This window comes from Callorhinus ursinus, unplaced genomic scaffold, assembly GCF_003265705.2.
Source record: "Callorhinus ursinus isolate GAN/ISIS: 27379988/994484 unplaced genomic scaffold, GSC_fseal_2.0 scaffold83, whole genome shotgun sequence".
In the NCBI taxonomy this organism is placed as follows: domain Eukaryota; kingdom Metazoa; phylum Chordata; class Mammalia; order Carnivora; family Otariidae; genus Callorhinus; species Callorhinus ursinus.
In genome coordinates this window covers 1,490,387-1,511,975 of record NW_027397145.1, presented here as the reverse complement: position 1 = coordinate 1,511,975, position 21,589 = coordinate 1,490,387, and the positions used below count along the sequence as shown (strand labels likewise).

At 45.3% G+C, this 21,589-nt stretch overlaps 1 protein-coding gene across 3 annotated transcripts in view; it reads right to left on the bottom strand.

Annotated features, from left to right (window-relative positions):
* The window catches only part of SIL1 (SIL1 nucleotide exchange factor), a 214,269-nt gene extending 193,083 nt beyond the window's left edge, over positions 1 to 21,186 (bottom strand). The window contains exons 1-2 of one of the 3 annotated variants that reach the window (XM_073887800.1): positions 21,032 to 21,139; positions 20,429 to 20,563 (exon numbers count right to left, since the gene is read on the bottom strand). The gene's annotated coding sequence lies outside the window, so the exon portion shown is untranslated. Of the gene's footprint in view, positions 1 to 20,428; positions 20,564 to 21,031 lie in introns of all 3 variants that reach the window. The other 2 variants (XM_025852270.2, XM_073887798.1) reach the window with 2 other exon arrangements.
* Between the last annotated feature and the right edge of the window lie 403 nt (positions 21,187 to 21,589).

The following is a 21,589-nucleotide window of genomic DNA, read 5'->3' as shown; positions in this document are numbered from 1 at the left end:
CTCAATTCACGACCAAGTCTTTGAGGACTAATCACATTTAGGACCCAAACATTTACAAAGGTGGCTGGAGTTCCACCTCTTCCTGAGCAATCACCCGCCCCCCCCCCCCCCCCCCCCCACCCCCGCAGTTCCCTCGGTTACAGGCCCTCTGCCAAGGGAACAGTTAACTGGTCTAGGGTCTCACTCATACCGTTACTATTACCCATGAAAAACCAGGCCACTGCCAGAAAGCAGCATTATTCCACTCTGACCTCTCCATGTCCTACCTTGTTACTCACTCACATTTTGTGAATTTGTTTCTATCTGGCCAGTGTCAATTTGTCATTTCTTCTCTAATGTCCTTGTCTAAGAACTTATGCAGTATTGCAAAAAGTGTCGGTAGAAAATCAGAGTAAGATAAATTTGCCATGTCCTGGTGAGCTTTCATGTTTGTTTTATTCCAAGCAAATGCGCTAAAGCTTGCTTCCTGAGAACACCTAAAAATCAATGCCCGAAGTCCAGCAACCACAAACTCCCCTTTCCAATAACAAAATGCCAAGAAGAAAGCCACATAAACTGAAGCCAGGGGAAACTGCCTCTCCTCAGAAGGTTCCAATTAATGGGGGGAGGAGGAGACAATAAGTCATGAACAAGAAAGAAAAGTCATCTCAGTTTCTTACTTACGAAACACAGCAGTATGAATATGAACACCTGTGTAACCAGTCTGAGTAATAACAGAATCCATGTTCATTCACAAGCTCATTCATTCAACAAATGTTTGATCATCTACTATGAGCCAGGCACTGTTCCTAGCTCTGTGAATACAGCTGTGAACATGACAGACATGGTCCCTATTCTCATGGAACTTAATTCTGGTGGAGGGAAAACAGAGAATCAACAAGAAGCAAACAAACAAGAAAAATATCAGATGTCTATGTTAACAGTGACATAAGTAGTTACTTTATAACAGAGGAAAGGCAGGCCCCTTCTAAGTAACAGCAGAACTGAGATATGAATGACAAGGAGGCAGTCAAGTGAACATAAAGGCAGAATATTCCAGGCGAGGGTACAGTTGGAGCAAAGGCCCTCTGTACAAGGTCATTGTGGTGAAAACATACAAGGCAAGGGGCCGAGTTAGGACACGTGGCTGCCAAGGCAGGCCGGGATCTATTCATGAATGGCCTGTAAGCAGGGTAAGGAGTTGGGACTTTTTTTTTTTTTAAGATTTTATTTATGTATTTAACAGAGAGAGAGAGAGAGAGAGACAGCAAGAGCAGGAACACAAGCAGGGGGAGTGGGAGAGGGTGAAGCAGGCTTCCAGCCGAGCAGGGGGCCCGACGCGGGGCTCAATCCCAAGACCCTGGGATCATGGCCTGTGCCGAAGGCAGACGCTTAATGACTGAGCCACCCAGGCACCCCTGGGACTTAATTCTAAGGACAAGACCCTAAGTCAGCAGAGAGTGTGAGGCAGGGGGGAGTGACATACTCCCTAAGAACTTATTGAAGTGAGCTGATCACTGAACCCAAGGTGTAGATGGACTTTTCAAAAAATTTATCTGGCCACAGAAATTTAGAAGAGTTTAATTTCCCAAGAAAAATGCTTAATTGCTTTGTAATCTATCAGTGCTATGATAGAATATTATCTATGAATGTGTACTATGTGAAAGACACTGCACATTGTTTTATTTAAACCTCACCCAACACTTGAAGTAGATATTATCATTTCCATTTTACAGATAAGGACACCAAAGCTCAAAAAGGAAGGGAAGCAATTTGCCCGAGGCCACAAAGCATGTATGTGGAAGAGCAGAGCTGGAACCCAGGTTGGTCTGACTCAGAAGAGACGGGGTTCCCAGCCACTTTTGTTCTAATGACTCTACCCTCTCCCTGACGGGAGGAAGAGAGACAACACTTCTCCTGGTTTCCCTCTCAAGCCTTCTGCCCATTGCTTTCTGCTCTACTTGAAGCAGTCAGTCACCTTAACCCAGTGGGGACACAGACTGGGGCCTGACTCTAAATACCGTGCCTGGCAACCTTCCCTAACAAGCCAAATCCAGTACCACCGTTCCAGGCCATGGACGGCCTTTCCCAGCACCTATGGTCCCATCTGTGGCTTTTCTCCCAGATGGGGTTTGAATTCTTGGAAGGCATGATATCCTTACTTTCAGGGGTTATCTACCATGTGCCAGAAACCTGCAGTGCATTATCTCATTTCATCCTAACTGCTCCAGGAGGTGCCAGTACACGCTTATTCACATGAGAAAACTGAGTCACAGAAGTACCAGGAAAGGTCAAAAGCCATCAATTAACAGAAGTCGAATTCCATTCCCTTCTACAGTATGCACTACACATAAATGGTGAGTGAATGAAGGGACAAATAAACTCATCATGGCAGTCTCCACCACCATGAATGAGTAAGAAAGCATGGGCACAGGTCAGGGCCTATACACCCAGCTCTAGACAGGCTGGATAAACACATCCTCTCATCTTCTCAGCCAATATAGGCTCCAATTTGGAGACTGTTAAAGGTTTTGTCCTTTCCCATTCATTCACCCACCCTCACCCACTGCCACTAAAGAAATCAAATGAATCAAATTAACCTTCCCCAACACCTTCACACACCACAAAAAAACAATCCCATTACAAAGGTCATTTCCCCCCTGAGACCACTGGGGAGTATTCTACTTCAGTGACTCAGTACTAAACAAACCTTTACAAAAATACAACCCGGCTTATTTTTCATGGTCTCTTTTAGGTCAACCATCTTACACAGTATTTTACAAAAGAAAAGAAACAGCAGCAATTGAATGTTTTAAGGAACCAACCAGAGAATCCAGGGATGTTCACTACTAGAAATGGGCACTCATGAGGCAGCAAAAAGAGAACGCTTTTTCAGATGGTGCAGGCTGAGTAGGAAGTAGGGGTACTCTTCCCCCGCCCAGAAGCTGAGCACCCTCTACAGCCAAGCAGCAAACAAACTGGAATCAGGGCCACAGAAGAGAAAGCCCAAAGAAGATAGTATCACCAAGTGGACATCTGATCTGGATCCCCTTTAAGAAACCTCCTAGGAGACCTCCTTGTTTTGCTGAACCACGACCACACAGAACAAGACCAAAAGCAGCAAAAATGACAAGACTGAGCACATCAAGGCCAAGATCACATCTTCATTCCATCACCGGCATGGGGCCCAGCACACAGAAGACAGATACTAAAACAAAAGTTAGACAAACCTTAACTGTAATTATTACCACTTTTAATTCAGTATTTATCCTGTGAACGAACCTAAGCACCTTTCATATATTCTCATTAATACTTCATAAGTGGGGCGCCTGGGTGGCTCAGTCGTTAAGCATCTGCCTTTGGCTCAGGTCATGATCCCAGGGTCCTGGGATTGAGCCCTGCATTGGGCTCCCTGCTCGGCAGGAGCCTGCTTCTCCCTCCCCCACTCCCTCTGCTTGTGTTCCCTCTCTCACTGTGTGTCTGTCTCTGTCAAATAAATAAAAATAAAATCTTAAAAAAAAAAAAAAACACAAAACTTCACAATTAACCCTGTGAGGTAGATGTACGATTATTCCCCAGTTAGGGCTAAGAAAACTATCAATCAGGGAAGTGAAGTAACTTGTCTAAAGTCTCACAGCTTGCAAGCGGTGAGGCTAAGATTCTACCTGAAGTCTGCCCAAGTTCAAGGGCCATGCTCCTAACCACTGTACCACACAGCCTTGCAGTTGAGTATGTGAAGGAACAGTGGGCAAGGCTACAGCACCACTGAGGAAGGGCTCTGGTCTACAGTCTGAAACCACCCACCATGCATTTAACACTTGGTCTGACAGCATGTGACTCTGGCCCAGGCTTCTTTCCACCCCAGGTCTCTCCTGTACCTCAGTCTTCCTAGCTACACAGTAGCAAGAGCAAGGACAGCCCATTTCCAGCCTTCCAGACATTTGGTTGCTGCCAAGAGAGAACATGTGCACGCCTACATCAACCAGAACTGAATGTTACATAAACCGCAGGTGCTGGCTTTGCTAACTTGGCACATCACATTTCAGGTAGTTGCCCATGTCAGTGGCTTAAGTGGTCCAAAGCACAAGGGGTAGCTTTGCCCAGCAGTGACAGCCAACAGAGGGACAGCAAGAGAACAGGTTAACAAAGGGCTCTGTAGCTGTCAGATGTTAACAAGTGACAGGCCTGAAACCTCCAGGCCTTTTTCCGGGAAGGTGGAAAGATGCCAAATGCCAGCACCCTGAGCCACCATGTCTGCTGCATGGCCAGGTGACCCCAACAACACACTGACAGCAACACTTCCGGGGGCGGGGTCAGTCTCAAAATTACCATTTAGGTGACTAAAGGAAAACAAGTCACCTGTCACAGTAATGCTCCTTTTCTGATCTTCATTCTCACTCCCTCATCAAAATACATCCAGTGTACCATCTGACAGAGTGATCTGTTCACACTGCAAATCCAAACATCTCACCACCATGACTAACAACCCTCCAAAGGTTCCCATGCTCTCCAGGTAAACACAAAACACCTTGCCACAGCTGACCAGGCCTGCCCTTGCCAATCCCTTCAGCCTTATCTTGCATCCGTCTCCTCTCATTGTCTGTGCTCCAACCACACTTTTTCAGCACCTCACAGAAGCCACTTCTTTGCCCCCAACCCCACTCCAGAGGCTTTGTAAAAGCTGGGCCCTCAGCCTGAAACACTCTTCAACCTCATGTCGTTCAGTAAAACACATGTTTGTTCTTAACAATTTAAACCAAAGATCACTTTTTCTAGCAAGCCTTCCCTGATACCCTCTCAACCCCAGGAACAAGTCAAATCTGTCCTATTTCTTATGGTATCACATCCCTTTCTTTCAACACACTTATTACAATTGTAATTTTACATTTATGCGTGTGATTATAATTTTATTCATCAATACACCCTAAGGAGGAAATACATATGACTTGGTCATGACTCAGGATTTACCATAGTGTCTGGAGGGTAAAGGATGTTCTATTTATGTCTGTTGACAGAAAGAACAAAATTCCAGAGAGAAGGGAAATGAAGTTCTGTCCAAATCAAAAGGTTCTGCTTAGAGGACGCCTGGGTGGCTCAGTCGTTAAGCATCTGCCTTCAGCTCGGGTCATGATCCCAGGGTCCTGGGATGGAGCCCGACATCGGGCTCCCTGCTCGGCAGGAAGCCTGCTTCTCCCTCTCCCACTCCCCCTGCTTGTGTTCCCTCTCACGCTGTGTCTCTCTCTGTCAAATAAATAAATAAAATCTTTAAAAAAAAAAAAAAGGTTCTGCTTAGAGAAGCTGTTCTCCCCTTGTGACCTTAAGCCAAACTGTTCTTTCCCCTTTGCCCTTCTTCTTTGCCAAATTTCTGATAGAAGTGACTGCTTATGTCCTGCCATTCTTCAGGCAGGTGGTAGCCATAGTGATAAGCTGGCCTACAGCCAAAAATAGTCTAAAAAGATATCACCTTGTCTGAGTGCTCCAGACTTCCAAAATAAAAGTCCACAGCAAAGGCCAAGGCAGATGGAAACACAAAAATCTCTACTCAGTAAAGAGACTAAGCCAAACAACTAACAGTTTCTTCAAAAAAACAAATGTTCCTCAAAGCAGGCAGTGCCCCCAAGTGACCCACCCCAAAGGAAAAAGGGGAGGGGATAAAGACTGCAAGGGGCTGAAGCAGAAAATCCCTGAATGGGATTTTAAACACCATCTTTCACTCCTTGGATAAGGCAGAGATTTGCCCAAACATTAAATATCAAGATCTCCCCCAATGAGGCGGCTCCAGAGGAATTCTAGTATGGCTCTGAACAAAAACCCCAGAGCCTGAAAAAGCTCACATGAAGCTCAGATTAAAGTCTCAATTCCCTAAGGAAGCAGGAGGGTCTTGTCCTTTCTTTCTTATTCTATTCTTTAGGGTAGGTGGGCAGGGTGGGGTAGGAGAAGAAGAACCAATTACTGAGAACTGCTTAGTGACAGGTTCTTCAGAGACAGGACTGGTAGTGAAAAACAGTGAGAAATAAATGAACACACGCACAGAGGGGCAGCTGAGGCTCAGCAAGGTTGTGTAACAGCTAGTGAACGGTGAGGTCAGGAGACAACCCAAGTCTGCCTGAATCCAAAGACTCTTCTCCTACCCTAGAGCTGCCTTTGTGGGTCACCCATGAGCCCAGCTCTGCTCCCCACCCCTTTACCACCTCCTTACCAGAATGGGAACATAGTTCCAAAGAGCTCCCTGGGTAAGGAAAGGCTGTCTTCCATGAGCACATTCCACCACAATAAGCATGTACATAGCTGAGGTACACCACCACACCCTAGGTACAGAGTACAGTGCGCTAAAGAGAGGGGAGTTCATCATTTGTAGCTAATGGGGATGAGGCTAGATTTTCTGAAAATTCCAAATGGACCCACAGGGATGAAATCTCTGCCTTTTTGAGAACCCACTGGTGCTAGGTGCTTGAAATGGTAATCCTGCAATCCAGGGCACCTAAACTAAAGGATGGCAGGTGTTCCCTGGCACCATGAGAAAGACAATACCCGCAGGGCAGACAACCCCAGTGCAAGTCTCCATACCACCTCAAGCTGTGCAGAAAGGGTATCAACCCCATACCTGAATCACACACATTCACACAGCATCTCCTACAAGGTGAAGCACCCCTTCACTGTGCCGTAGTTCAAGGTTAACCCTTCCCCCTGCACTCCTTTCAGGATCTGCCTCTTATCAAAAGCTATGCCAGCTGATTATTATAATGATAACTATTATGCCATTATAATAACATTATTGCACTTTTTTCCTGCACTTGACATCTGTTGGCTGATAGGTTTAACTGGTACATAAGCAATAATTATGCAGTGCTCTCTTCTTTCCAACCAAGCCTCTAGTGTGACTGTTAAAGCTAAATCCAACTGTAGCCAATGCCCAGCTCAGCAGCAGTGGGAAACACAGCTCAGCAGCAGTGGGAAACACGGCTCATCTGGGCTCAGCCACCATGGTTTCAGTGGCCACAGTGCAAGAGAGGCTCAAATAGGTCCCCAAATGTTGACACACTCCCTTGCTCCTGGGAAAGTGATGGAATTCAGGGGAAAGACCAATCAGCAAGCAATTTATTGATAAAAACCCCAACAGGGCTAGAGGAGTCATACTCAGGCCTCTGTACCACACAGGAACAAGCAGTACTAAATCACAAGATCACATACCACAGAAAGAGAAGGAGGAGAGGCAAATGCAGTTCTCTGCTGGGAGTTCTCAAATAAATGGTTCTCAGAGAGCAATTCTGCCTGCTTCCCCACACACACTTCTTGCCAACTGCCAGGAAAACTGGCAACAGAGAGAGAAGGATAGAGCAGAGGACTATCCTCAGGCCCCTATTTTGAAACTGAGAAATCCATCAAACTGGCTGCTAGGTCTTCTATATACAGAGCCCACGAGGGGCCAGAATGCAGTCTGGAGTCCAAAGTGGGAAGTACAACTTCCTGTCGGCCAAAGCCCCTAAATCTACCCGCCACACTATTTATGACAAACAAGGTAGAGCAAGATGGGATATTCTATAACTACAGAATATTAATATGCCTTAATTACACGTTAGCCTTATTAAAGCAAAGGTAACCCACACTGAGGCTACATAAAAAATACACGTGATCAAACAAACCCCACCAGGAAACCAGGGCTGGCCTGCTTTGTTCTCCACCCTGTAATACACAGAGCCTATTTTTTTAAGGCAGAGAGGGGGGCGGAAGGTTTTTGAAATTTAAATTACCAGTGAACACTATAATCTATGTGCAAGGAGAAAAGGAACATTCAAGAGTGCCAAGCACAGGCTCTCGGGACATGTGTGGCCGAGGCAGTAGTAGCCTGCGGGGCTTTCTCCTCCAGCCTCAGCACGCTGCTCTCATTGTTTGAGAGCAGGCAAGCCAGCAGGCAAGGCCCAGGCCGCACAAAGGGGCACTGTCCCCCAGGTCTAGGGAGATTACTCTCTCAGAAGCAAGTCGGTATGAATCAACAAAGAACGAACAAGACTAGTCACCCAAAGAAGTAGCCCAACCAAGGATTGGTTTAGAGAGGTATTACTGAGGGCAAATCTCACTCACCGCTGAATTCCCATAGCCAAGCAGTATCTGACACGTAAGCGGGTCTTTACAAAGAACTGTAGCTTGAATGGTAACCACAAAGACTCCTTAGGCTGGAACCAACTGATGAGAGCTAGAATCTAGTTGTTCCTACTGTAACCTGCGGTAAAAGAATGGCTGTGGTCTGTGAAGAATATGCCAAAAGGTACCCAGAGAATTAAATTCAGTCTCTCTGAAAGAAACTTCTGGAGCCCCAAGAGAGTAACAGGTATACTTTGGTCAGACTACAGATATAGCCCTAAAAGTACAATGCTATGAGGAGAGAGAGGAAAGAAGTGAATAAATGGTACAAAACATATACCAAATGCATACTGTGTGCGTATCAGAAAAGCTCAGGGAGTTTTACAGATGAAGCAATAAGGGACAGGTTAAATAACTCTCTTAAGTCTAATAGCTAGTACATGGTTAAATCTGGATATATCTGATGCTACAGCCAAGAGCTTTCCACCCTATTTCACCTTGACTTCCTCCAGGGGTGAGCTGGCTTCCTGCTAACCTTATCTATAGCGGAGACAACTATCCCACCTGTCCGCACAAGTCAACGTGCTAGGCATGTTTCCTAGAGTTAGTTAGTTAACTGGAACTATAGCTGAATGGGCTCATGAATTTCATGTGCTTGAGAGAGCCCACGGGAACTTAGACCTGGGGGAACTGGCTGAGTTTCCAGACCCACAAAGCTGTCAACCAGTGACCAAGCCATCAGCTGAGGCAACTCTCTTGGCACAGTGCAGGTCAGGGCTGGGGGAGGAAAAGAAAACCCAGGCATGATCTCTACATGCCCCCAACAAGCTCTCTTCGGAGACTGCAAAGGAGGTACCGAGAGCCTATCCCACTCTGAGCTCTGTCAGTAATGTAGAGAACTCTCTTTGAAGGTAACCTAATTTTGATTTAAGTAGAAATAGAAAAGGTAAAAAAAATGAAGGATTTCTCCTTGGTCTTTAGAAGCAACTGAGCCTTTCTTCCATGTTGCCCACCACCTCTCTAGAGCTTTCAGAGACCTTCTATACCCATGATGCCAGGGGCAGGAGAGCAGAAAGGGCAAGATGATTTTCAGGGGTGTATTCTGAAGAGATCAGTGGTGAGGATCAGCCAGTGTTTCTAATGGAGGTGAATACCCTGGACAAACTCTGCGGAAGCTAAGTAGTACTAAAACACAGTCTCCCAGGGTTGTCTGTTTATTTCACCTCCCATGTGAAGGCTTTCGATAGTTAACATTGTTCCCCCCCCACACCTCAAAGCTTAGGAAAGCTGATGATTCACCCAGGTGCACAACAGCTGCTGGGAAGACCTGTGGGAAGGGACCACCCGGCAAAGGCAGGCTATGTATGGTGAGGAAGGTCTCCCAGGAGTGCCCTACATGCCAAGCCATATGTTGTCAGGATATTAATCCAAACCCATCTTGCGTACTTTACAATGTTTACTCTCTCTGGGATGTGGAGCATTAAATTATATCCAAGAACAGCATGAGTCCTTCCAGTTCTATTCCACACTTACTTCTTTGCTAAAAAGATTTGTAACCTAGAAACAAAGCCCTTTGCCTAACAGCAGCTATAATACTCAGCAAAGAAAAGAAAAAAGAAAACTGTTAATTCAAGCTTCCCTAAAAGATACTGCTCCAATGAAGCTTTAGTTTACCCTAAGTAGAAACTGGAGAAACCTATTACTGACCACTTTTTTCCAGAGAAGACAGGCCTACATCACTGAGAATCCTGAAGAGGTGAAAGCTAAAACCGAAAAAATAAAGCACAACACCACAGCTCTACTCTTGCCCCAACAGAAACAGCTCTGGAAACCTGTAAGAGAATTCCAAAAAGGGAAGACTACCTCACTGACATAAGCACTAAGAGCAAGGAGCAGGAATATGAAGTAAGGCTACCTGGATTAGTCACAGCCCTACCCTAACTGTACAACCCTCAGTAAGTGTAAGTAATTCAGACTCTCCAAACTTCAATTTCTCATCTCTATGAAATGGGGATGTTTTAAAGATCCGTTATTTGAAAGCCTTTTTTTTTTTTTTTAAGATTTTATTTATTTGAGAGAGAGAGAGAGAGAGAGCATGAGCAGGGAGAGGGCAGAGGGAGAAGCAGGCTCCCCGCTGAGCATGGAGCCCAATACAGGACTCCAGCCCAGGACCCTGGGATCATGACCTGAGCTGAAGGCAGACACTTTACCAACTGAGCCACCCAGGCACCTCATGAAAGCCCTTTTATAAAAGTAAAATGTTGAGCATACTTTAGGCCTGATAGTTATTCCAAAGACCTCTGGTTGAGAAAGCCTAAGACACTTCGGAGGAACAGAAAAACAAGGCTATCACCTCCAAGGGACAAACTACAGTAACTGGTTCTAGGTGTTTACAGAGAACCCACAGTTAAGGAATAAAGTGAGGACAGAGTGGAATTTGAAGTGGAGACCACACTTGAGTCTGCCTAGGATTATTTTTTAAAATATTAGCAATATATGCGCACAGCTCAAATGTGAAAAAGCACACAAAGGTATGCAGTGAAAATTAAGCCTCTCTTCTCCCTCACTGCCCAGCCACCCAGGGCCCCTCACCAAAGACAACACTCTTTTCAGTTTCTCATGTATTCTTCCAGAGATAATCCAAACAGCTTATTTCTGCCTCAGATGGAGGTATCAATGGTGGTAACACCTTCAGACCTAAAAGGTAATGTCAAGCAAGTAAGCTCTGCCAGAGGCCTTAGGGACTATGAAAAGAACAGGGAAGCCAGAGGGTAAGATATTGCCCTGCAAAAGCGTCCATGGAGGTACAGATTTCCTCCTGGCTATCATACTGCTTTGCCCCCTGGCTAACCACATTTAGGCAATAATTTTATACAATATACCTCCCTTTCACCTGTGCTGGTTCATTCAGAACTTCTCAGAGAAGCCATTAATAGGAATGATTCCTGGGACCTCAGTCTGTAACCAGACTGACCACCAGACCCTCAGAAGTAGCCTAGAAGCAAGAACCATCAAACCTGCCTCAGCAGAGGCTGGGCAAAAGGGTAAAAATCACCTAAGTCCCTAGGTCACCATCTTTCTAGGGACAGAATACAAGGGAGGATGAAGCAAAACAGGAGGTCTCTGCAGGACTTAGCTCAAGAGACTACGTTACTATCCACAGAAAATAAGAGGACACTCTCAACAAAACCTAGGCTTTCAACAGAAATCCCTCAAAAGCTTTCAGGTTATGTCTTCTGCTCCCTTTCTTCTTCCACAAGGAGCTTAAATATGCAAAATTTCAGGCTCTATCCAAAGATCACAGATGTAGCCTTGATGCCAAATCTGGACCACAGATGTACTTTGGTAGTCCCTGGGGATTTCACATAAAAATCCCCCCAAATTTCTGGCTTCTCTTGTAATGTAAGGTAAGGACACTAGAGCCACACTCACTCATGACTATAGGCTGAGCAGCAGCTGCCCTTCATGGAACACATGAGCCCTCCAGTTTGACACAGGCCCACCATTCCCTGTGGCTCACACTGACTATTCCCTACCTGACCCTGAAAACACCTTAGAATTGGAGACCCCTGGCCAGTGAGTGACAGAGGAGGCTGAGGTAGGCACATCGGCTGACAAAGAGCAGGACTCCTACATTCATAAGCACTTACTAAACACCCTCTATGTGCCAGGAACTGTCCTGGGGGCTGGGTACACAAAGAGAAATGAGGGAGGCACTTTGCCCTCCAGGAATTCCTAATCCATTTGGGAAGAGGAGACTTATTCTACAGAATCGGACTGCTTCAGACACCAAGGGCTCTCGTAGTTGAGCATGCCAGATTCACTGTGACTAGGTTCAAGGAATGCTCCAGGAAAGAATCGGGAATTGAACAGGACTGTTATCATTTCTCAGGCTTTCACGTATTTCTTCGTTCAACAAACATTCATGGTGTCCGTGTTACACTCAGCATTATGCTGGAGACACAAAATAAAGCATAGCCCATGTCCTTGAGAAGCTCATATAATAAGAAACAAAATAACTAACCAGGATAAAGTATGCTAAATTCTATAATCAAAGTGTTGCTATGGGGATACAGATGAGGAGGTATTAGGCAAGGCTCACTGAAGAAGACAGCTGTGCAGTTTAAGTCAAAAACAAAGGAGAGGGGACCTCTGGGCAAAAGAACTGGCCAAGTCATAAACATGAGGCATGTTCAGAGGGCCACATGGACCCGTTTTTCAAGGGCAAAGGATACAAGTGGGTAATGGTAGAGGATATAATTAAAGTGGTAGGACAGGGACACGCCGTGAGAGGCACAGAACATTGGAACACCCGGACAACGGATACATTTAGAATGTATTCAGCAGCAGCCAAGGGGTGCCACCAAAGGCTTCTAAGCATGAGTGTTCTCCAATGAGCACTGTATTTAGGAAGACCCCAAGGGGCAGTGGTACACAATGTCCTAAAGGAAACCGAAGTAAGGTGTAAGAGGAGGCTTCCATAATACCTCAGGAGCAGTTACAGGAAACAGGGGAAGCATTAAGACTAGGTAAGAAAGATACTGCAGGGGCGCCTGGGTGGCTCAGTCGTTAAGCGCCCGCCTTCGGCTCAGGTCATGGTCCCAGGGTCCTGGGATCGAGCCCTGCATCAGGCTCCCCACTCAGCGGGAAGCCTGCTTCTCCCTCTCCCACTCCCCCTGCTTGTGTTCCCTCTCTCACAGTGTCTCTGTCTGTCAAATAAATAAATAAAACCTTAAAAAAAAAAAAAGAAAGATACTGCAGAGGCTTGCCAAAAAATTTAAGACAATAGCATTTCTTTGAAGAGACTCTTTTTTTTTTAAACCAATGCAGACTGGTTTTCCCACCCAATGATAAGGTTTTGGCCTATTTGTTTCATTCAGAGAAGTAAGGCACAGGCTGTAACTACGGTAACGATGGTACTCAGGGTTTTTAGAAACTCAGCTTGAGAGCAATATAATGAGGGGTAATAGCTTCAGGGGCTTTTTCCCCACTCCCATCCCCACTGCTACACTGAACCAGTTGTAAATCTCAAAGGGAAAGAATCAACTTGAACACAAAATCCGGGTCAGTGTATTTGACTGCGCCTCCCCGACCTTTCAAAAGGACCAGAAATGGGCATACAAATCAGAAGAAAGCCGTGACAGAAGTCAAAGTTCCCATAACGAGCTAATTGCTTCATGTCTGGCTGAAGAGCAGAAGGCAAGAGACAAGGAGAACATACTGTCAAAGGGCCCCAGGCAGACTCTGGAGAGCTGGCCCTGGAAACAGGGCCCACTGGCCGCGACGGCCAGTTAAAGACAGCCCCAGAAAGGTGAGAACTAAGCTGAGTAAGGAAGAAGATGGCAGAGAAGCTTCAAAGTTCCTTGATATTTGTGACTATTATTCAGCATGAGCCAGCTGTGACTACTGATAATGAATAATCAAACAACAAAGGAGAACCATGAGAGACTATGGACTCTGAGAAACAAACTGAGGGTTCTAGAGGGGAGGGGGGTGGGAGGATGGGTTAGCCTGGGGATGGGTATTAAACAGGGCACGTTCTGCTTGGAGCACTGGGTGTTATACGCAAACAATGAATCATGGAACACTACATCAAAAACTAATGATGTAATGTATGGTGATTAACATAATAAAAAAGGAAAAAAAAACAACAACAAAGGAGATCGACAATGATGTGATGGTTAAGGTAACACTGGCTTAGTCAGCATAACTTATCCTGTAACCAAGTCTTGGGTCAGGAATTAGAAACTACTGTGGTTGACATAAGTGATAACACAGAGCACTTATACTATGCCAGAGGAACCACTTTCCATATGTATTCTCTCAAGTAATTCTCAAGACAGTTCCAAGAGGAACTATTACTAGTCCCATTCTACAGATGATGAAATTAAGGCTTAGAGAAAATGAGTAACTTGTCTAGGACCTGACAGCTAGTAAGTAAACAGCAAAATATGACCAAGTAAGCTGACTCCAGAATGTTTGTTTTTTTTTTTGTTTTTTTTTTTTAAGATTTTATTTATCTGACGGAGAGAGAAAGCACACAAGCAGGGAGAGCTGCAGACAGAGGGAGAAGAAGAGAAGCAGGCTACCCTGCCGAGCAAGGAGCCCGATGCGAGGCTCAATCCCAGGACCATGACCTGAGCCAAAGGCAGATGCCCAACCAACTGAGCCACCCAGGCGCCACTCCAGAATGTTCTTAAACCACTCTGACACACCATTCATTCCCTCACTCTTTTTCTTTTAGTGATGTATCACGGGTTTGCTTGGGTCACCAGATAAGGTCCACTGGCGCATTGGCCCCATTCTTTACAGAACACCCTCAGAGCAGCCTGGCCTGAGCACTTGTTCTTTATTTCTAAAATAGGGGTAAGCTTCAAATCTATTTCCTCTGGGGTAAGATCAAGAGGAGACACACTTCAACACAAAAAGGAAAGAAATCAGCATGACAGCCAAAAACCTCACCAGTGAAGTATTTTAACATAATGAATAAAGCAGTCAGTAGAGGCGGGGCCTTCTCCCTCCTTGGAGATTTTTTTTTTTTTAAGATTTTTTATTTATTTATTCATGAGAGACAGAGAGACAGAGAGAGAGGCAGAGGGAGAAGCAGGCTCCCAAGAGCAGGAAGCCCGATGCGGGACTCGATCCCAGGACCCTGGGATCATGACCTGAGCCAAAGGCAGACGCTTAACAACTGAGCCACCCAGGCGCCCCTCCCTGTAGATTTTTAACTGCAATGGCATCTTGTATCTTTATAAGGCTTTAAATAATTTTAACAACTTCTATGGCCACCCTCTGTTAGTCCTCTGGCTTGAGTCTCAGCTCTGCCAGTAATATGCTGATGGCCCTAAAAAAGGCATATAGCCCATTTCACTTCTCTGGAACTCAGTTTTGTCATCAGTAAAATAAGAACCCATTAAATACAAAACTCAAGCACTGGAAGGTGACAGAACCACAAGGGAACCTCCTGACTCTTCCCTCACCCAAGGAACCACCAACAGCCATTCCTTGGAACTGAACCAGACCCTGCACTGATGTTCCCAATAAAATTGATATAAAGACCTAGGGGATGATATGTTCCAGCCCATAAACACCATGATTTCAGACTTTAGCAGCTGGGCCCAAGGAAGGAGACTTTGCTTCATGAATAAAATCAAACCCAACTCCCCATGACCAGCAGTGGGGAGATTCACAAAATCAACCTTAAATACCTTCCTTAGGATCTTGCCCCTTAAGTTTCCAACTCTACTACCAACTGAATTCAAAGTGTGACCAATCAATGTTGTCTGTATCGATTGTCCTACTTTATGTTACTTCCACTGAACTGAAGCCTGAAGTTTGGTCAGATGGCTGCTGACCCCGTGGGAGCCTCACAGAAATGAGAAGCAAAAGCATGAAACTATTCCCAGACATAAAGAAATGCCCATTTAAAAGTCCATTGGTATCAGCATTCCTCACCTGACCAATGAGATACATCTGTGATTCTTCTTTCAGTTTCTAGAACTCCTCCCCTTCCTAAGACAGAAAAGGCAGACTACTTGCAGAAAGTCAAGTAGCTAGACATGGATCAGTTCACTGACTGCTGTGATACTCCTCTGCCTGGAATAAGTGGTAATTAAAAAGCACAACACCCTCAGTCAAGACACAGCCAGCAAGCGGACCTCAGAAACATACCCCTTCTCATTTCTCTGTGGCTAGGACATGTGATATGGGCTAACCATCAGACACTACCCAACTTCCAGGAACACCTGAGCCAACACAGCAGGCTCAGCTGTGAAAAAGTAAGGCCAAGGAGGCATCAGAGAAACAGATGGTAAATGGAACATTTCAGAAGTCCAAGATTTGGGGAGTGCCTGGGTGGCTCAGTCAGTTAAGTGTCCAACTCTTGATTTCGGCTAGGGTCATGAGACTGAGCCTGGAGTTGGGCTCTGCACTGGGCATAAAGCCTGCTTTAAGATTCCCTGTCTCCCTCTGCTCCTACCCTCCTTCTCTCTCCCTCTCTTAAAAAAAAAAAAAAAAAGTTTTTAAAAAGTCCAAGATTTGGAAGAAAATAAAAATAGTAAAGACTTAGGCGTGTCTGGGTGGCTCAGTCATTAAGCGTCTGCCTTTTGCTCAGGTCATGGTCCCAGAGCCCTGGGATCGAGCCCCACATCAGGCTCCCTGCTTGGAGGGAAGCCTGCTTCTCCCTCTCCCACTCCCCCTGCTTGTGTTCCCTCTCTCGCTGTGTCTGTCAAATAAATAAAATCTTAAAAAAAAAAAAGATAGTAAAGATTAAACTCAATTCTAGCCTCTTTGGAGAAGTCCAGGTAAAAATTATCCCTCCCACCTCTACCTCCACACATATTCCATTTCTTCTCCAACTCCCTCAACAGCATTAGGTTTTGAGGCAGACAATATGGAGTAACATCAGAAAAGGACAAAACAACTTCTGCTCTGAATTAGGAATATCATTAAAAAGGGGTGCCTGGGAAGCCCAGTCAGTTAAGCAGGTGCCTTCGGCTCAGATCATGATCCCGGGGTCTTAGGATCGAGCCCCACATTGGGCTCCCTGTTCAGTGGAGAGCCTGCTTCTCCTTCTCCCTCTGCCTGCAGCTCTGCCTACTTGTGCTCTATCTCTCTGTCAAATAAATAAATAAAACTTAAAAAAAAAAAAAGGAATATCATTAAGAAAAGCAGAAATGGCATTCTTATTAATTCCCATGCTTATAAACATGTAATGGCCAAGGAGTTTCCTGGGCCTGCAACACACTTTAGGCAACAGGCTCAGCGATTAGAAACAGCTCAGCTGGTTGGCAAATGGAACCAGGAGGGACATGTTCACAGCTCTGATCCTTATAAAGGCCAAAGATTTTACCTCAAATCTTTCCATGACAGCCCTTAGCTACTGCCAGCCATCTCAGAAGTCAAACAGGATGGGTAACAAGAGAACTAGACCTAAGGCACTACACCTTGGGAAAACTTAGTGGGCTATTCAAGAGCAGGAATCCTTTCTCACTTTAGTGTCCTCAATATCTTCCACTGGACCTGGCACCTAGGAGGGCCTTAATAAGGTGAATGGTCAAATATCCTGCTGATGAGAGCAGACTCATGTTGAGAGGAGGGTAGCATAGTGCAAAAGAAATCACTGTGGTGTCAGAACTGGGTTGAGAGCCTGGCTACAACAAACTTTTTGACCTTGGCCAAGTCACTTAACTTCACTGAGCCTATTTTTTTCTTCTGTAAAATGGGGTAATACCAATTATTTCACAAGGTTGATTGGAAGACTGGATGAGATAATGTTCTCCCACTTATACTAGTCTGGTGTTGGGGTGGTAACAGCTGGATCTTCTGGGTATAAAACACGCCTTGATGGCTTTATTAGAGAGAATATAGGTAAGACCATGCATTCTCAATGAGGGCAGTATCGCCCCCAAGCAGGACAGGGAAATGATTCTTCAGGAAGAAAAATCTTAGATATTGTTAAGTTTATGGCCCTCCAAAGGGCCACAGTATAAGTAGATACACGGTATATCTGTGGTATTAAAATTCCATGGGGAGGGGACAATTAGGGGAAAAAGTCTCAAAAGGTGATAGTGAACAAAAGGTTGAGAATCACTTGATTAGATGTCTAAAGAGCTGACCCACTACCTTTAAGAACCTAACCACGCTGGCACCCTGATCTCACAGTTCCAATCTCTAGAACTGGGAGAAATATATGTTTGCTATTTAAGCCACCCAGTCTATGGTACTCTATTACAGCAGCCCATAACTGACTAAGACACATCTCAAAGCCTAAAACAGCACAGCCAAGGGTACTGTTAGGAGGATGAGAGCAGACATAGCCAGCCAACACAACCACACCCTTACCCACGCGCCACCAGGTGGAACCTGAAAGAACTACAAGTGTGTGCTGAACATATTCTGCGGCTCCTAGATTCTGTCTCCAAGGTGGAAAATAGCACAAGGAAGGATGCCAAGTGTAAACTCTTCCTAAGTCAGTAAAATTCTGGGAGAATCTTCACATGTGTCCTGAGCAGCTTCTATCTTTTACAAGGTTCTTACTCCAAAGGCAAACTCAATTACTGTTGATGCTAGGAATCAGGGGTTACCCAAAGCCCCACCTGAATGGCAAGGGGCTATTCTCCTCCTCCCCTACTCAGCAGTGAAGCCCTTGGTGAAAGAACATGAAGAAAAGGGCAGGATACTGCTCCTTTAGACCACATATAACTAAAATAAGAAGCTCTGTGCTGTGAAAAACTAAGGCCTGCAGCTTAAGACTGACTCAGAGACGGATAAAGTAGTCATCCTTGCTCAGAAAGAGAAAAGATTAGCCTCACAAAGAGGTCTCCAAATTGACACCAAATCCAGGAGTTAGAGATGCCTGTGCTATAGAGCGTGAGCTAAGCACCAGCTGCGGCCCCAAAGAAAAATCCCCAGGAATACATGACCAAGGGGCTAGCATTGTAAGAATGTTTCGATTAGCTCTCCTGAAAAGAGGCTTACTCCAAGAGACTGGCAGACAGCCTCTGCAACACAGCTTCACTGAGGAAAGGATAGAAAATGAGTGGGGGTAAAAAAAGACAAGAAGTAGGATGAGGTCAGAGCATGAATCGACAAAGATAACAGGATTGAAAGGCATTTACCTATTTGGAAAAAGATACAACTTGCCTTTAGAGACTCATTTTTCAAAAACTGTTCTCATTAATAGCAAATCTTCATTCTTTGATGGTAGAAACATTTACTGCATTCCTATGTCATTAATGTGTTCCTCCTCACTTAACCATTCTTCCAAGTAAGCATTCCCATTTTTTTAAAGAATTTTAAAGTAATCTCTACACCCAACATAGGGCTCGAACTTACAACCCCAAGATCAAAAATCCCATGCTCCACTGACTGAGCCAGGCAGGTGCTCCAGTATTCCCATTTTTATGTAGTGGAAAACTGAGCCTAAGAGGTGACTTGTGCAAGATCATATGGCTAATAAGTGATAGATTCAAAACATGTTCAACCACACACCAAAAATCTATTATGTCCACTTCAAAAGAACTTTTTATTCAACTGAAGACAAGTCGGGTGACAAGGTTGCTTTATCGAAGCCACTTGGGGGTAAAAAAAAAAAAGCCAACAGTATGGTATTATGTATTAATGAAACTGATCACTAACATGGCTCAAAAATGTCTCTGAAGACAATTTCAGAGGTAGATTTTCAAAACTGCTTTGGACAATGACATATCACTTAAATAAGGCCACACTCCCACCACTCACACCTACACATACCACTCTAAAGGAGAACAGCACTCAATGAAAAAGTTCTAGCATGCTTATTTCAAAACCCATGTTGTTAACTTTTCAGTTTTGCTTAATTAGCCTTTTATTGGGTCAATGAAACACACCAAGGCTCAAAGTTGGCCTCTGCAGAGAACAACTGGTCTCCAAAGACATCAGAAAAGGTCAAGAAAGCAGGAATCCAAGAACAAGGCAACTTTTCATTCCTGGGTCACCACAGCTGTACTAACATATTCCCCATTCCCACCCTCTGTAAAATGGGGGCAATAAGTCTTTTCCGTAGCCAATTTCATCATACCACCACATAATTAGCATATTAAATTCATTAAACAACCGAAAGAAAAACATAAATCTGGTGTGGCAACACCTTAAAAACCTAAGAGCCAAGGGGAGGGGGGTGGAGGGATGGGTTAGCCTGGTGATGGGTATTAAAGAGGGAAAAAAAATAAATCTAGCAAAAAAAAAAAAACCTAAGAGCCAAATTCTCAACTGAAACCACACACCAACTTACAATCCATGTTATACATCAATCCTAACATCCTCATACCCTGGCTCCCATCAAAATCCTGTCCAAACCCCAAATCTGGCTATATTTTTATCAGACAACAAAAAAAAGTTTGGGTGGAGTGAGAGCTAAAAAGACACACAGATATAAAACAAAACATCTTTTACACTGTCAAAACAAACATTATTACTGTTTATAAACACATCGGTTTATTTTCTTAGCAAACATTTAAGATTCATTCTCCTACTGCCTACCTACTCTGGGTTAATCTAACCCCTTCAATCCCCCAACGCAGTTTGTGGTTTTGTTTTGTTTCAGTGAGGTCAGAAAGCCACACAAGCTTGAATCAATGCCAGATATTTTAAATTTTTTAGTAGAAAACTGACATTACATATGGGGGGTAATATTTTTTTTTAAAGACATTAAACATCCCTCTAGCTTCTAGAGTGCAAAGAAACCCCCACTGGCCTCCCAGGTGTTAGGTGTTCTTTCCCACCTAGAGCCCCATTTCAGGAGCTCATATACCAACGGATTCCCTCCAGTCTTCCACAGGAGAGACTCTCAAAGCAAGAATTTCAGGACCATCAGAAAGAGAATCACCCGGGGAGCACTGCAGGTGCCCATACTCCACTTTAAATGAAATCACTGAGTAGAGGCCAGGGATGTACACAACCTCCTAGGTGATTTGAAAAACACCAAAGTCTGAAATCCGTACTTCAAAGACAAGTCTTCCATCTACCGGGAAACAGGAAAACACAAGTCAGGCGTGGAAATACGACGCGGGTCGAGGGCAATTCCATATGGTGAAGAGACATAGAGGCCTCGGCCAAGAACCAGAATGTCAACAAAGAAGCGGTTAGATGCAGAAACTGAGGGTGGAAGAAGGAAACAGGGAAGGAAGATGAAACAGAGAATCAAAAACGAGTCTCGGAATCCCCACCGCCTCATCTCCTGGCACTTAAGAAAAGTTACTGGAGACGACCTGAACAGAAAAGGTAGGTAAAGCGACTCCTGGGCTGTGGCCAGGGTTCACTTGGTCGTCCCCGCTTTGGAGGAACGAGATGTATTTGGGGGGGGGGGGTCCTGTGTGGGGACCCCGGTACAGTGCTGGGAAGGCGCCGGGGCCGCTGGTGGGAGGAGGCCCGGACAGCGCCCGGAGCCCCCCGCCCAGCGCCAGGGCCGAGTGGCCCTCACCGCCCCTACCTTCGGCTTCCCGCCCGGCAGCCGAGGGGCAGACACAACCCCCACAATTCCAGGCGGCTGCAGCGGCCACCACCTCCCCATGCGCAGACGCGGCGGCGACCCTCTGAAACTTGGAGCGCGCAGTTATTACGTCACTCGCCGTCTCGCCCAATTGCCGCCTTCCAGAAAGATGTGCGGCCGCCTCCCTCCCTTTCCTGCGGGCGAAGTTGTTAAGCCCCGCCTCTCTCCCCCGCTTCTGCTAAGTCCCGCCTCCTAGCGCCACCTCTGATGGAGTGATTTCACCCTGTATCCCTCCGCCAGAGTGAGCGTCATCTGAAAGAGATCCCCACGGACCTGATTTTGCTTCCAAGCCAGACCAAAATGGGACTTCGAAGTTTCATCTCTGATTTCCCAACAGTCTAATTTCTTTCTAGCGGAAGGAACAACAGAAGGAAACCAGAGGACGTGAGGAGTAAAGATAAATCAAGCTGTTGCCACTCAGAATGGGATACATCTGAGTCTCGAGCAGTAAAAATAGTCCTTTGAAAATTCGTGCGGATAGGTCACCAGCAAGTCATT